General features: G+C 41.0%; 1 pseudogene; it reads right to left on the bottom strand.

Annotated features, from left to right (window-relative positions):
- The window catches only part of LOC100349868 (amidophosphoribosyltransferase-like), a 71,204-nt pseudogene that overhangs the window by 18,019 nt on the left and 36,913 nt on the right, over window positions 1–16,272 (bottom strand).

The following is a 16,272-nucleotide window of genomic DNA, read 5'->3' as shown; positions in this document are numbered from 1 at the left end:
GTGACTACTCCTCATTTTCCTTATCATGTCTTTTAATAGGAGATGTGTGTTTTGGCAAAGCCTAACCTGTCATTTTCACATTGTGTTAGAAATTTTGCCTGCTGCAGATGGCTTTGTGTGTCCTAAGAAGCCTTTGCTTACCTCAGGTTCCACAGGCATTCTTTTTTGTTTTCTTCTAGAACTTTATTGTGTTTGCACGTTTATGTGTGTGACCCATCATACATGTTTCTCTTGATTTTTGGTGATGGTGTGAGGTAAAGATCAACATTATCTAGTTCTTCCAATCACAGTTTGCTGAGATCTGTTTTCTTTCCTTAATTTTTGTTGGCAAAGTTGCAAAAATTTGTTAACCATGCATGTGTGTATTTATTTCAGAAGTGTGTATCTGTTTCCACAACATGCAAATGCCACACTTAATCTAGGTTTATTATAAGAGTTCTGATCTTTCAATTTTCTTCATTTGAAAGCTGTTTGGCTTTTCCAGGTTCTTTATATTTCTATAGAAATTTTCTAATCAGATTGGCAATTTCTACCCAAAGAAGATATCTGTTGTAATTTTAATTGGGATTGTATTTCACTTGTAGAGAAATTTTGGAGAATGCTCATCATAACTGCTGAGATTTTCTATCCATGAAGAGGCCATAATTCTCCCTTACTTCATTTCCATCAGTGTTTGGTGCAAGTTTTGGGTAGATACCACAGGTGCTGCTAAATTCATTCTTGAGTATTCTGTTTTTCCATGTTGCTGCAATTGTCATTATTGCAGTAAATTTTATTTTCCAATTTGTCTTAGCTTGTATTAGACATATAATTATTTTTTAGATTGGTATTTTATCCTGAGATCTTGGCCAGTTTACTTACTAGTTCTTGTCATTGTTTTTCGATTCCTGAAGATGTCCTACATGCATAGAATAGTCATTAGCACATAAAGACAGAATTACTTCATGCTTTTCAAACTTGGTGGTTTTCCTTTTCCTTTTCTTGTTATAGTTATCACAACCTACCATACAATGTTTTATAGAAGTGATAAGAACAGACATCCTTGATTTGTTTCTAATTATTTTTTAAAAAATATTTATTTGAGAGAGAAATCTTCCATCCACTGGTTTACTCTCCAGATGGCCACAACAGCCAGGGCAGGGCCAGGTCATAGCCAAGAGCCAGAAGCTTCATCTGGGTCTCCCGTGTGGACGGCAGGGACCCAAACACTTGGGCAATCTTCTGCCACTTTTCCCGGGCCATGAGCAGGGACCTGGATCTCAAGTGGAGCAGCCAGGATGTGAACTGGCACCCATACGGGATGCTGGCATCACAGGCCCCAGCGTTACTTGCTATACCACAACACCAGTCCCTGTTTCTAATTCTTAAACTAAAAGAAATAGAACTTTTTATGGTCCCGTCTATGGATTATCTCAATGAATGTTTCATGTGCATTTGAAAAGAATGTCTATGCTGGAGTTGTTTTGGGTGTTTTATTTAATTGAATTATTTATGCTTTGCTGTTTTTCTGTGTATTTCTTCTATCTGTTACTGATAAAGGGATATTAAAATCTGCAACTCTTTGAATTTATTTTCTGTTTATTAGTTTTTGCTTTATGTAATTTGAGGCACTGTAATTAGGTGCATATGCATTATGATTATTATGCCTTCATTTTTCATTCACATACCATAATGGAATGTCCTCCTTTATCTCTAGTATTGATCTTGAACATGAAGTCTACTTTGTCTAATACTTTGTCTAATATTAATATACTGGCCATTTTAGCATTCCTTAGATTAGTGCTTGCATATTCTATTGTTTCTTCTGTCTTTATATTTAAAACATGTCTCGGAGAAACAACATAGCCTTGGTCTTGATTTTTAAAAATGTAATAATCTTCCCCTCTTACTTGGCATGCTTAGTCCATTTATATTTGTTTAAGGTTATTATTAATATGGTTAATTTTATATCTACAAGCCTGCTTAATTTTCTGTTTATTCCGACTTTCTTTTGTTACCTTTTTTCTCTTTTTTACACATACTTTTGATCATATTTGGTTTTATCTTTTCTATTGGTTTTTGGTAATACTTTTTGATTTTACTTTTAGAAGGACTAATCAAAGAATTACAAGTGTCCTTACTAGTGTACTCTGAATTAATATTATCTAAAATAAAATATAATGTAAGTACTTTATAAAATATGCTTCATCACGTTCACATTCTTTGTGCTGCTAACATTTATTTTACTTTCATACAATGTTGCATGCCTTTTATCAATGTTTATGTTAGAGGGAAAGTATGAAACCTATTGCTGTACTATGACCTGTCCAAGAAGTCTTTGCATGTTGTCAAAGTCAATGGGAAAATAGCTTTACACACAAAATATGTTGTTGAATATCCTGTGTCAGGAATTGTGGTAGGTTCTGAATATTAAAATTATTTATGACATTTTCATTGATTTCAAGCTAACTCTTTGGAGGGAGAGAAAGAAATATAAAAAAATAACTGTACTGCATGTTGAGGCATGTCATAAAAACTTAGGCACAGCAGGGCACAGTAGAGGACTGCTACTTCCACCAGCGTGCCTTGGAGTGTTGAAGAGGTGTCCAATGCACTCAGTGCGTATGGAGAGCACACGTAGGGAGATGGGCGCAGAACAATCACGATGGAAGAAGTTATCAGTGAGAAAGATGACTTCAATGCATTTGTGAAATGGCTTTTGGATCTTCAACAGGAACCTTAGGCAGCCAGGTCTGGGGAAACCAGTGACTGTACAGAATCAAGCAAATGACTCATCCAAAACGTTTTTGGAAAGATTACTCTGGTAAGGAGGTAATTAAAATCCTATTAATTTCAGAACTTTTGAGTAAGAGAACATCACAAACTCAGCAATAATATGGATACCATCAAGATAACATCCCTGAGAACATGATATTCCCAAATCAGAAAGAGAGCATCTTTTTAACTTCCACAAATACAGCTTTCCCATAAAATTAATGATTTGGCATTTATTAAGCAAAGCTGTATTTATTATTTTGTTTTACTTATCCAATACTGAAATAAAACATCAAAATAAAATATAATGAATTCTCATTTCCATTTTACAAATAGGGGTTTGGAAACAGAAATGACTTCGGCAAATGATTTTGCAGATAAAAATTTATTAATTTATTTCTACTTGGGCTACTTATTTTTAGAAAGAACAGAGATCATTACAAAATCTAAATTTGGGCTTCATACAATAAAGATAATTTAAAACAGGACAAAAAAAAGAAATACAGTTTATGAATATAAGCATGTGGGAAAAGTTAGAAAAATTAATTTCACAATAAGCTTCATAAGTGGCCAGAAAAATAAATTTTCAAAAGTCAGTAGCCATTCCAAGTGCTAAAAATTGTCCATTAGAAAACATACTATATATGCAATATAATTCACAGTTATAATAAAAAAGAAGAAAAGACCAATACCTAGGAATAAGTTTAAGAAAGATACAGGATTAGCTTAAAGGGAACTCCTCAGAGGGACTTAAAGGAAGAATCAAGGAGAGTTGTGGCTATCAAATTAGAATGTGGTGATGCTGACATGGAAGAAGTAACCCATCACCCCCTACTCATTAAAACCTGAACTCCAGTTTGCTTAGTTTGTGTGTGGCCATTCTCTTAGCAAGTCCCTGACGTAATGAGCTACAGCCAGTGTGCTAATGAGCATGATGGGAGAAAGATCAGACCCACTGGGTATTAGAAAGGATGCTACTGATGGAATATGTTGACCTGAATTGTAAGTCTCTCTTAAATGGATAACTTTCTTAATGGGTTAAGACTTTACACGTTAATCAATCTTTATTTGGCATGGAAACACAAGATTTAAAAAATGAAAGCTGCAACTCTGAGCTGTAAGAGCACAGTTTTTCCAGTATATTTTTACATGCACAAATAGAGTCAGGACCGTGCTCAGCAGCGGTGGTGGTGGTTCGTGTGCTGTGGAATGAGTCAGTCTCATTACTGTATCAGTTCATTAAGTTTTCTACCTAATTGCGCTGTTGGACTTCAGGTTCAGTAAGCAGGAATGTGACCATGCTATCTGCTCACACAGCAGCCCTGGGAGAAAGCAGCGGCAGCCTCGGCCTCCCTTTGTATCTTGGTTTTGAACAGAAGTGAGTGATGTTTTAAACCCGAAGTGAAAACATGGCAATGCTAGCCATGACTCCAACTATAGGCTCCTACAGCTGTTAGGATCCTTGGTAGGCTAAGGAAGACAAAGACAGTCTCTGTTTTTCCTCCATCTTGACATTGTCTTTCCCAAAGTCCTGCTGTTGGGAACAACCCACTGAAGCTTTGAGGACTGACTGTGTGCCACAGAGCAAATTAGGGCTGGGGCCAGAGAACTTTCTGTTAAGAGGCAGAGGATAAATATTCTAGGAGCTGCCAGCCACATGATCTCTGTCCCAACTCTTCCAATCTGCACTTGTAGTGAAAACACAGCCATGGGCAATAAATAACAGGGTGAGCAGGATGGTGTTCCAATAGAACTTAATGGTCACTGAAAGTTGAGTTTATATAATTTCTTATTGTGATTTTTACCCCAACCATTAAAAACCAGATAGAAACGATGCTCATCTCCTGAGCTACATGAGAGAGTTGACAAACATGAAAAATGCATACTCTGGAAAAAACTGCATAGATTTCAAAAATTTGTTGCATAAAAATAAGCATTTTTTAATTCCATTTCCACAAACTTTCTGGAGCACCCTCATATTAGATGCTGACCCAGATGGCCATAGGCCATAGTTTGCTAATCCCAGGATTTTAGTATTTATTTATTCTCCTTTGGCAAAAATTATCTTAAAGAGGCATGACGAGGAGCCAGGCCCTGGAGATTGTCAAAGCAGTATTATTTTCTTTAAAGATTTATTTATTTATTTGAAAGAGCCACAAAGAGAAGGAGGAAGGGAGGGAGAGAGAGAGAGACAGAGAGACAGAGAGAGTCTCCACCCACCGGTCACCAGTTCACTCCCCAGATGGCAGCAATAGCCAGGGCTGGGCAAAGCCAAAGCCAGGAGCTAGGAGCCTCCTCTGGATTTTCCATGTGGGCAGGAGGAGTCCAACCATTTGGACCATCCTCCGCTGCTCTTCCCAGGCCACTAGTAGGGAACTGGATTAGAAGTAGAGCATCTGGGACATGAACTGGTGCCCATATGGGATGCCACATTGCAGGTGGCGAGTTTACCTGCTGCACCACAATGTCAGCCCCCAAAGCAGTATTGTTAACCTTGCTATACCCCTTATTAGCTGTGTGACCTTGGGTGAGTTATTTTTCTATGCCAACTCAGTTTCCACACCTGTAAAATCTAAATGCTCATGATATTGACTTGCAGGGTTGTTGGGAAGGTTGAAGGAAGATACAACATGTAAGAAGCATAGTGCAGGTCCAGCATATAGTAAGTGTTCTCTAAACGGAGCCACTGGCTCTATGTTGAAGAGGGTATAAGAGGACTATTGTGGGCAAAGCTGAGATGAGAGCTACTAGCACAAATGGTTTCTGCCATAAGTCGGTCAGTTGTATTAAAATTGTTTTTGCCAGAGTTCAGTGTGCATCCTGTTCCATTTTCCACACCTAGCATAAATTAAAAGGACAATGGCTTGAAGGAGGCTGGGAAACAGAGGATTTAAGATTTACCTGCAGATTTTAAAGTTTTGGTGTATTGATAAGAATCATCTGGACCTTACACACATAAGAGGTCTAAGAAGGAGTGTGAAGGTTGCAGACTACCAGGACTCAAGTACTGCATACATTGTAAGAGGTGGGCATTTGACACATTGCATCCAAGTGCCTGATTTGAATCCTGCCTCCTCTACTCCTGATGCAGCTCCCTGCTAATACATATCCTGGGAGACAGCAAATGATGGCTCAAATGCTGAGGTTCCTGCCACCCACGTGGGAGACCCAGATTGAGTTCCAGGCTCTTGGATTTGGCCTGGCTCATCCCTGGCAGTTGTAGGCATTTGGAGACAGACCTAGCAGATAGAAGATCTCTCTCTCTCTCTAATGAAAATTTTAATAGAAAATAAATTGTTGTAGGCTCAAGTGGATGCTCTCAACTCACATTTGAAGTTAGGTTGAACACTTGTTTACTCAGAGCTGCAAAGAATGGAAGCTTAGTCATTCACACTCACTCCAACAAATAGACATGTGTACAGTCATACAGACACTCAGCTGAAAAATGAAATATATCTGTCACCATTAGCCAAGGAGGGATAGATGGGTGAGGGCCCATGACAAGCTCTCTCCTACATGAGTCACCAAGGTGGAAGGTGTATGATAGGTCATGGGCACAAGAACTGGGCACAATTATTAGAAACTCCAGCTCTTGGGGCCATTTTTTATCTGCAGAGCTGCTGTAATTCCCACCCCAGATCACACCCCGAGGGTCCTGGAGTGTCCCTGGACTCTCCCACAACTCCTCGTGAATGGTCATAGCTGTAGTTTTTAGGAAGCAGTCCTCAGATGCAAAATTTGTTTCTATAAGCAATTTATGGCAACTTGTGTCACACAGAACAGTCTTTCATAGTTTGTCCTCCCTCCCTCCCTCCCTCCCTCCCTCCCTTCCTTCCTTCCATTTATTTGAAAGGCAGAGTTACAGAGAGAGAAAAAGAGAGAGAGATTCCACCTGCTGGTTCTCTCCCCAAATGACTACAATGGCTAGGGTCAGGCCAATCCAAAGCCAGGAGCCAGGTTCTTCTTCCAGGTCTCTCACGTGAATGTGGGGACAAAATGACTTGAGCCAATTTCTGCTGCTGTCCCAGGTGCATTAGCCAGGAGCTGGATCAGAAGTGGAGCAAGTGGGACTCGAACTGGCACCCATATGGGATGCTGACGTTGCAGGTGGCAGCTTTACCTGCTAAGCCAAAATGTTAGCCACCCCCCTGCTCTGCCTTTTAGTATTTTTCTCTAAAGTTTTACATTTTAACACGTATGTTTTACCTGTTTTACCGCAGTGGACTTGGGCAGCCGTCTTTTAGAGGTGAATGCCTGCCACCCTGGTGTCTCCATCTTACAGTTACAGTTCAGTTCAATCCTCACAAATTGTAGGGGACAGACTTCTGGACTTGCCTGCCACAGGCCCACCATGGCCATGGCCTGTGGATGAACTGGGAGGCCAAAGGATTCCACCTGTAGCCTGGCTTCCTGTGCAGCCGCATTCCCTTGTCTGGGAGTACTCACCTCCTCCCACAGGAGTGACATCGAGGATGGTGGACTCCCTCTCTAGGCTCTGGATCAAATAGCTACTATGAATTCTGGTGAAATAGGTCATGGTTCATGGCCTAGTTGGAGCAGGCCAGCCATTCAGCAGATGGAGTGTTTCATAAGTGTGATTTCAGGGGATTGAGCTCCATTGTCTTCCTTACTTCGCTGGCCTCCGCTTTACCTTTGGTATTCCAGGTGCTGCTCCTCCTGTTGGAACCCTTCACTCCAATGCTGCTATGCTTTGGGGTTTTTCTGTTCCATTCTAATTACCAGCATAGTGCTCCTTTCAGCTGCAATAACTTGGTAATCAGCATCCAATTAATGCCTTTCACTGAGTAGACCCATGCTTGCCATCACTGTGAAATACACATCATCCTTTGAAAAACTCACACATCCTAGGGTGAATTTACAATCAGCTTTTCTGTCAGTTTCTTCTGAGACCTGGCTTTTGCCACTGTCACAGTTTTGTGTTATGTGTGTATAATGACTTTGATAAACATTTTCCACAAGAGAAGCATCCAAAACCCAAAGATACTTTCCACTTACTGTTTGCAAATTTTTTTAAAAATATTAATTATTTGAAAAACAGGGTGACAGAGAGAAAGTAGAGGAGAGACAGAAAAAGAGAGAGATCTTCTATCTGATGGTTCACTCCCCAAGCAGCTGCAACAGCCACAACTGAGCCAGACAGAGACCAGAAATCAGGAACTGCATTGGGGTCTGCCAGATGGATAGTAGGGACCAAAATACTTGGGCCATCATCTTCTGCCTTGACAGCTCATTAGGAGGGAGACGGGTCGGAACCAGAGTAGCTGGAACTTGAAACCACACTTCGATATGGGATCCTGACTTAACCCACTGCACCACTTCTCTGCAAATCTACTTTTTTTTTTTTCTTCAGCCATCATTATAGGGTATTCCAACAGGTACCTGGGTCAAAAAGATTGATTCACAAGTATGTATGTAAATAATCAGACAAGTCATAGCAAGAGTAAACGTGCTACATTAGGGGTAAAATACAGGGAAAGGCAGTTTAAATCAGAGCTTGAAGTACTGCACAGAAATTGAATTTTACAGCTATTGAGATGTCATTGAAAAGATGAGGAGGGCAAATCATCTAGGTCAGGGGTCAAAAAGTCTTTCCAACAAGGGATCATTAATAAGTTCTCTAACATTCCCAGGTCCTGTGTTCTCTGTTTCCACAACACTTGCTGTTGTAGCACAAAGCAGCTAAAGACAATATGTTACTGAAGGAATTTGGCTATGTTCCAATAAAACTTTATTTACAGAAACAGGTGCTAGGCTAGATTGGCCCCCTGGTCATACTTTGCTGATCCCTTACCTATATGATTCCCCATAAGGCAGAAGGTGCCTGTTTTATCCTTCAACATGAAAATTGCCTTTTATGTCTACCTGGTCTTCAGACTTGATCAGTTGCCTATGCCATCTCTGACTTACAACATCATTCTTTAAGTAACTCAGCCAGTTGTACTAGTTTATTTTTATAGATTATTTGTATTTATTGACAAACAATAATTATATATATTTATGGGGTACAATGTACATGCATACATTTTAGGATAATTAGCTTCCATCACTTCATATATTCAAGATTTCTTTGTAGTGTGAACATTCAAAAGTCTTTCTTCCAGCTATTTAGAAAAATACAGTATGTTATTATTAACTATTGTTACCCTACTATGCTATAGAACACCAAAATAATTATTTTTACAATAAGGGAAAAAAGTACTTTTTAATTCAAGAAAAATAAACCTTTCTGAGTTTAATTTAAATATATATACATACATAATTTTTTTGAGAAACTTAATTAACTTTGAAGAAGAACCCAAGAATGGTGTATCTTTTGCTAGCACTTAGATATAACTATAGCTTATGAGACATAAGAATATCTTCCACTTAATACATTAAAATGAAGTAAATCTTTGCAAACAAGTTTTACTATTAATTAACTCTCATAATCCCACTCTTTGAGGACAGAGGTCCTGCATGGGAGGTTAGTGCACAGTGACTCCTGTTGTTAATTTAACAATTAACACTCTTATGTATGATGTCAGTGATCACCCGAGGATCTTGACATGAGCTGTGAAGGCTATGGAAGCCTTTTGAATCCATAATCTCCTTCCATATTTAGACAAAGTCATAGCAAAGTGAAAGTTCTCTCCTCCCTTCAGAGACAAGTACATCCTTCTTTGACAACCACTTCTTTCCACGGGGTCTCACCCACAGAGGTCCTTCATGTAGGACACTTTTTGCCACATTGTCTTGGCTTTCCATTCCTGATGTACTGTTTTAAAATTACTAGCTTTCTTTGGTTTTTCTTGGACATGCAGTCCTTCCACTATTTCCAAGTACTGCCAACATTGTTAAGAGACATTGTTTAATTTGGTCATCAATAAAATAGTTCTTAGATCCTACTCAGAAAAGTATAGCAGTGGCCTTCAGGTAACTTAGCTGAGGTAACAAATATCAGAAAGATTAACATCTTAATTACAGCAATGATAATAGTACCATTTACTAGCTTGCATTATTTGATTGACTTTCTGCTAAGCCTTTTTACCTTCAGAGAGATGGATGTTATCACCCCCACCATGGATCAGAGGGAACAGAGTCCATAAGGTGTGAAGAGATGTGCATAATATCCAGAGCCGTCAGAACCCAAAGCCCTTATAAAGCTCATGGCTGGCTTCGGACATCTCTGGACAAACAAAACAGCAACTCCCAACCCCAAATTTTATCTTTTATTATTTTTAAAAATAATATTATTTATTTCCTTGAAGGAGTTGCAGAAAGATGGAGAAACAGAGAGGGAGAGAGAGAGATCTTCCACCTGATAGTTCACTCTCTAAATGGCTGCAACAGCAAGGGCTGGGCTAGGCCAAAACCAGGAGCCTGGAACTCCATCCAGGTCTCCCACATGGGTCCAGGGGCTTAATTTCTTGGGCCATCTTTGGCTGCTTTCCCAGATGCATTAGTAGGTAGCTAGGTAGGAAGTGGAGCATCCAGGAGTTGAACCTATGCTCATATAAGATGCTGGTGTCAGAGGCAACAGCTTAACCTGCTGTGCCACAATGCTGGTCCCCAACCCTCACTTTTTATATGAGTAAGTAAACAATTGATCTTGTTGATCTTTAATGTCTCTTCAGCATCCTTGTTTGAAGCAATAGTCCATCCTTAAAAAAAATACACCGGCACATACCAGATACTACTAAATTAAATTCTGGTGACACAGATATTTTCATATTTGCTTTCTAAAATAAGAACTATTATAGGAGGGGTCCTCAAAATGTTCACACAACATATGTTTCATGTAAAAGCGTGTGTGGGTTTCAAATGCTCTGCACCAAAATAAATTTATCTTTTTATTCCATTTCTTCATGAACTTTCTGAAGTTCTCTCAGAGAACACAGGATATACCATATTACTCTGGAGAGAAAAATACTCACTATGATGAAAATATTATGGGTTATAGAGCTTCAATATAGCAGTTAATGCTTGTATTAAACTCTAATATATATTATAAATGTGTAAAATTTGGGTGAAGATTTCATTTGAAAGGAAAAAGCCATGGAAGAACTCAAAATACATATTTCTATTTTTTTGTATTGAAATGAGAGAATTGCAAACAGAGTTCCAGGGAATCCCAAAACGGGTGTCACCAGAGGAGTTAGCAGTGAAGAGTAATGGGCAGGGGTCATAGTGCTGGAGGACTGGCAGAATTAGAAGGAGTCTGGTATCCTAGGCTTGAGCATGACCCAGAACCAAGGATGCAAGAAGCTTGGTAACCACATTACGTCTGGGATGACCTGGCTCAAGTGGCCAGCAGCAGTGTTCTCTTTCTGTTTATCAGTCGCTAACATCAAAATCCTAGAGGGAGTACCCAGTAGTGATTTATTCACAAATAGATCTCATCCTGTGTCAAGAAGAGAAAGTAGGTTTCTTTCTTTTTTTTTCTTTTTAACTTTAGTTCCCAAGGGAGAGGCAACCCTAGGGCTTAACCTACTACCGAGACCACCCACAAAAAAATGGGAAGAGGGGATCCCCAAAGGGAAAGTGAGGAATAGGAACAGACAACCAAAAAACAAATTTGCTTTAATGTCTCCTACTAAGAATATTACCTAGGGGTCGGCACTGTGGCATAGCAGGTTAAAGTCCTGGCCTGAAGCGCTGGCATCCCATATGGGCACCGGTTCTAGTCCCAGCTGCTGGTCTTCCAATCCAGCTCTCTGCTATGGCCTGGGAAAGTAGTAGAAGATGGCCCAAGTCCTTGAGCCCCTGAACCCACGTGGGAGACCCGGAAGAAGCTCCTGGCTCCTGGCTTCAGATCAGCACAGCTCCAGCCGTTGTAGCCATCTGGGGAGTGAACCAGTGGATTGAAGACCTCTCTCTGTCTCTACCTCTCTCTGTAACTCTGTCTTTCAAATAAATAAATAAATAAATAGTTTTTTTTTTTAAAAGAATGTTACCTAATATTACCTAAAATCAATTAATTTACAAATTATTTCACACCCAGTTCTCAGATTTGTCCACATAAATACCAGAGTTTATTGTCAAATGATTATCACTTCTTCTATTTGGCCAAATATGATCTTAGGAAATTAGCTTTCAGCTTTGAAAATTATTCCTAAAATGCAAATTGGATTTGTAATTTCCCTATCCCAAACCGTGATGAGATATAATTACACACTATCAAACACCTGCTAAATTAAAATGGGATGGGCGGGAGAGGTAGGAATATGGATTAGCTGAATATTCCTGTTGCAGGATGTAGAACTGATTTTCACTATATGAAAGCCACAGCCAGAGGTGGCTGTCTGTTCCATTATGACAACAGAACCAGCAATCAGGTGGATCTGATGCACTGTTGGGTATTTTTATTTTCTCTATTGCATGTTCCTCTCCAACTGATCTCAGGAATTTTGAATAAATAAAATTCAAGTGAGATAATATTTAGTGATGAATCAAGAACTTTCCCAACTGCTTCTACTCTAGTTAAAAGTCTTACATTAATTCAGTGTTTTATGAATGCCTACTTTGTGTTAGGGCTAGATCACCATTGTAGTATCAGAAGAAAGAAAAAATCATACTTTTAATACTGGAGAAGAATTCATTCTAACTGAGGAACAGATAAATATGCTACGTATTATGGTAGAAGTAAAACCTAAGTACGTGTTCGGTGCACAGAATGGGTTCAATTTCAAATAACCCAATTTGTAATTTAAGGAGAATACTGTCTTTTCTCAGCAAAACATAAGCACCCTGCTCTTTTTTTTTTTTTTTTCAAATGGGGAGAGACGGGGCGGGGGTGCGGAGGAGGGAGAGGGAGAAAGAGAGAGAAATCTTCCATCTGCTGATTCACTCCCCAAATGGCCACAAATGCCAGGGCTGGGCCAGACCAGAGCCAGGAGCTTCTTCTGGGTCTGCCATCTTCGAGCAGGGGCCCAAACACTTGGACCATCTTATGCTGCTTTCCCAGATGCATTAGCAGGGAACTGGATCCAAAGTGGAGCAACTGGGACTAGAAGAGGCGCCCACATGGGTTGCCAGTGCCGCAGGAGGCAGCTTTACCCGCGATGCCACAACAGGGGCATTATCCTGACTGGCACCATTGTCTTCACCTGGGAACTTGGTACCAGTGGAGTCTTGGGTGCCATCCCATACCTACTGAATCAGGAACTGGGGATGAGACCCAAAGCAGATTCTCTAATAATCCCTCCAGCCAAGTGGCTGAGGCACCTCAGTTAGGAGCCGCAGATATATCAAGGTGGCTGAGAATACAGACCTTGCCATCAAACAGCGCCTCTCATTTCTGGATGCATGTTAACATTACCCGCTGAAGCTGTAGAATTCTAAATCAACTCTCAAGGATTGGTGCATGGCCTTTCTTTATATGTATGTACATAGATATATGTTTTTAAACATTTTTCTGATGGTTTTAATGCTGGACTGAAGTTTGTGAATTCAACCTTCAATTATTGAGTGTATTTTAAATGACAAAGCAGTAGGTTGAGGTCAGGAATTATGCAGCAGGAGATAATGAAAGAAGAAAGAGAAATAATAAGGTTTTGGAATGTTGCATGCTGGACTTGAACAAGAGAAATCAAGAAAGAAGAAAGAATGCAGAAAGGAAGGGGACCAGAGACAAAACAATCATGGAATCCTGCTCCAGACACTCTGCAGATATTGCCTCATTCAATCACCTTTATGAGAAGCTATTTATTTTAAAAATGAGAAAGCAGATTCAGAAATATTAATTTCTTGGGGATATGAGACTAGAAAGAATTGATAGTTGACTCCAAAATTACGCCTCTCCTAGTTGCTGGGTTCTTTGCTTGCTTGAAGAGGGTAGTGCACACAGTGGATGTGTAGGCTCAGCCAGAACCTGTCCTCATCCTCCTGCTCACAACTGTGTAGCCATTGGCAACTTACTTAGCCCGTATTAGCTTTATTTTCCGTAAAATGGGGACACTAATACCCTACAGGTGGTTGAAGGTCAGATGAGTTGGTGGGCACATTCGGAGTGCCTGGGTTTGATATCTAACTCCAGCTCCTGAATCCAGCTGAATACTGATGCAGACGCTGGGAGATAGTAGTCATAGCTCATGTAACTGGGGTCCGTCCACCCATGTGAAAAACCCAGATGGAGTTCCTTGTTCCTGCCTTTGGCCACATCCCAGTTCTGACTGTTGTTGGCATTTGGGGAATGAACAAGTGAATGGAAGAGTGTCTCTCTCTCTCTCTCTTTCTCTCTCTTCCTCCCCAACTCCCCCCTTTCCTGTTCTGTGTGTGTGTGTCTTTGCTTCTGAAATGAGTAATTTTGTAAAGAGTATGATTTAGACTATTGTGAAGTACAGATTCATTGGTAGTGTAATGGACACCATCATGACATTGCTTGTGGGGAGCAATCCGGACTGGACTAAGTTACTGAAATTAAGACTTATTCTATGCATCTGCTCTCCCACAATATGGCGCTGGGAGAGAAGTAAACAGCTTCCGCACAGCTGCCTCCAGTTCAACCAATTAACTGTAGGACTTGCTCCTGATTGGAGAGCAGCGTACTCGGCGTGTGGGCAGCCGAGTTAGGATTGGCGGAGGAGGACTATAAAGGAGGAGAGAGACGGCATGCACCAGGAACATCTAAGGGGAACATCTAAGGGGAACACCTGTGCAGCCCCCCAGAGAGCCGGCCAGCGGTGTGCCGCTCCCCTGCGGAAGTGGGGAATGTGGCAGGGGGAACTGCCCTTCCACGGAGGTGGAAGGGATAGTAGCCAACCCGGGAAGAACCAGCAGCAAACCCGGGGAGGGCCGAGCAGACAGAAAGAACAGCGCAGGGTCCTGTGTCGTTCCTCCACGAAGAGGGGGAGCGACAATTGCTGACCTCTTACCACTCACCCCTTCATCCAAAGAATCACTTGATATGAGAAAAGACATAAATATAAATAAACAGGCTGACCACCCAGGATGACTGTTAACAAAAATACAAAAATACTTAACGGGAAGTAAAGCTGTACATGTTAAACTGGAAGTCCCAGTTTGTGAATCTTTTTGACAGAAATAGAAAATTCCTTCAGTGGAAAAATAAGTACAAACATGTTTCTTGCAACTTGCTTTGGGGTTTATTTAAAAAAAATGGAAGAAGAGGAAGAGAGAAAGGAAGAAAAGAAGTCACTGGGGAAAAACACAAAAAATAACTGGAATGTCAATTATTATGGGATAGCTGAATTAAGGATAGTATCTGGGGCTGGTGGTGGAGTAGTGGGTCAAGCCGCTGCCTGCAGCACCAGTGTCTCATAAGAGCACTGGTTCGAGTCTGTCTGCTCCACTTCCAATCCAGCTCCCTGCTAATGCACCTGGGAAAGCAGCAGAAGATGATCCAAGTCCCTGGGCCCCTGCACCCACATGGAAGATCCAGAACAAGCTCCTTACTGCTGGCTTCAGATTGGCTCAGCTCCGATTGTTATGGCTGTTTGGGGAGTGAACCAACAGATGCAAGATATTCTCTCTCTCTCTCTCTCTCTCTCTCTCTCTGTCTCTCTCTCTCTGTCTGTGCCTATGTCTCTCTGTAACTCTGCCTTTCAAATAAATAAATACATCTTTTAAAAAAGATAGTATCCAAAAGGTTTTGAAATTGATCAAGATGGTAGAGTAGTGGGGGAGCTTGTTGCTCTAGTCTAGAAGATAGTTTTTAAAAAGTGCAGTCTCCGGGAAGAGTTAGGGAGAAAACAGCATAAGAAACTCTACACAAATTGGAGGGACACGATGGACCTACATGGAGGGAAAACACACGTACAACTTAGAGCCCAAGTAGCCAAGAGCCTCCATGCCAGCACTGGAGAATGAAGTGAGACCAGACTGCAGAAGACCAAACCACTGGCAAAAAAGCTGCAGGAAGAGCCTAGAGGGAATCTGGCTTGAAGTCCTGTGGGAGAGAGTGTACCACCAAACTAGAGGAGAAAAAACAAGGTGGGGGGCATGTTTTCTCTCTCCCCGATCACTCTGCAATGGCATTCTGTAACAAGCTGATAGAGAGAAGTCACCATTTTGGACATACGTAACAGCTGCACGTCCGCAGCCAACAACCAGCCAAGCAGAAACTCCTGAGTCTGGTGGGGAGAACAGATAGGGCTGGGTGCTCATGTCTGTGGGATGCTTGTGTGCTGGGACCATGAAAACACTGAGGCTGTGTAGGAGGACCCAGGGTGTGCCTGGGACTTTGGACAGTCACTGTGGGAGGTTCCACATGATCAGGGCTCCATGGTTACCTGGCGAGGGACATAGTTGGGGAATCTGAGCTTACACTGAGGACAGAACAGATCCTTCAGATCCTTTATGTGGTCCTTATGGGAGTGGACAAATAATATACCCACTGGGGCTAATGCCTAGGCACTGATCTCCTTGGAGAAGGGGAACTCAGTTGAGTCTATGCCACAGACAAGAACAAACCTTCCCTCTGAAAAAAAAAAAAATGATCTACCTTGCCCAACCTGATTGTGTCACCTCAGACATGCCCATCACCCTGGAGCACTGAAG

Source organism: Oryctolagus cuniculus, chromosome 11 (assembly GCF_051225735.1).
Source record: "Oryctolagus cuniculus isolate XC-2025 breed Fujian yellow rabbit chromosome 11, ASM5122573v1, whole genome shotgun sequence".
In the NCBI taxonomy this organism is placed as follows: Eukaryota; Metazoa; Chordata; class Mammalia; order Lagomorpha; family Leporidae; genus Oryctolagus; species Oryctolagus cuniculus.
This window is presented reverse-complemented; position numbering and strand designations above follow the sequence as displayed.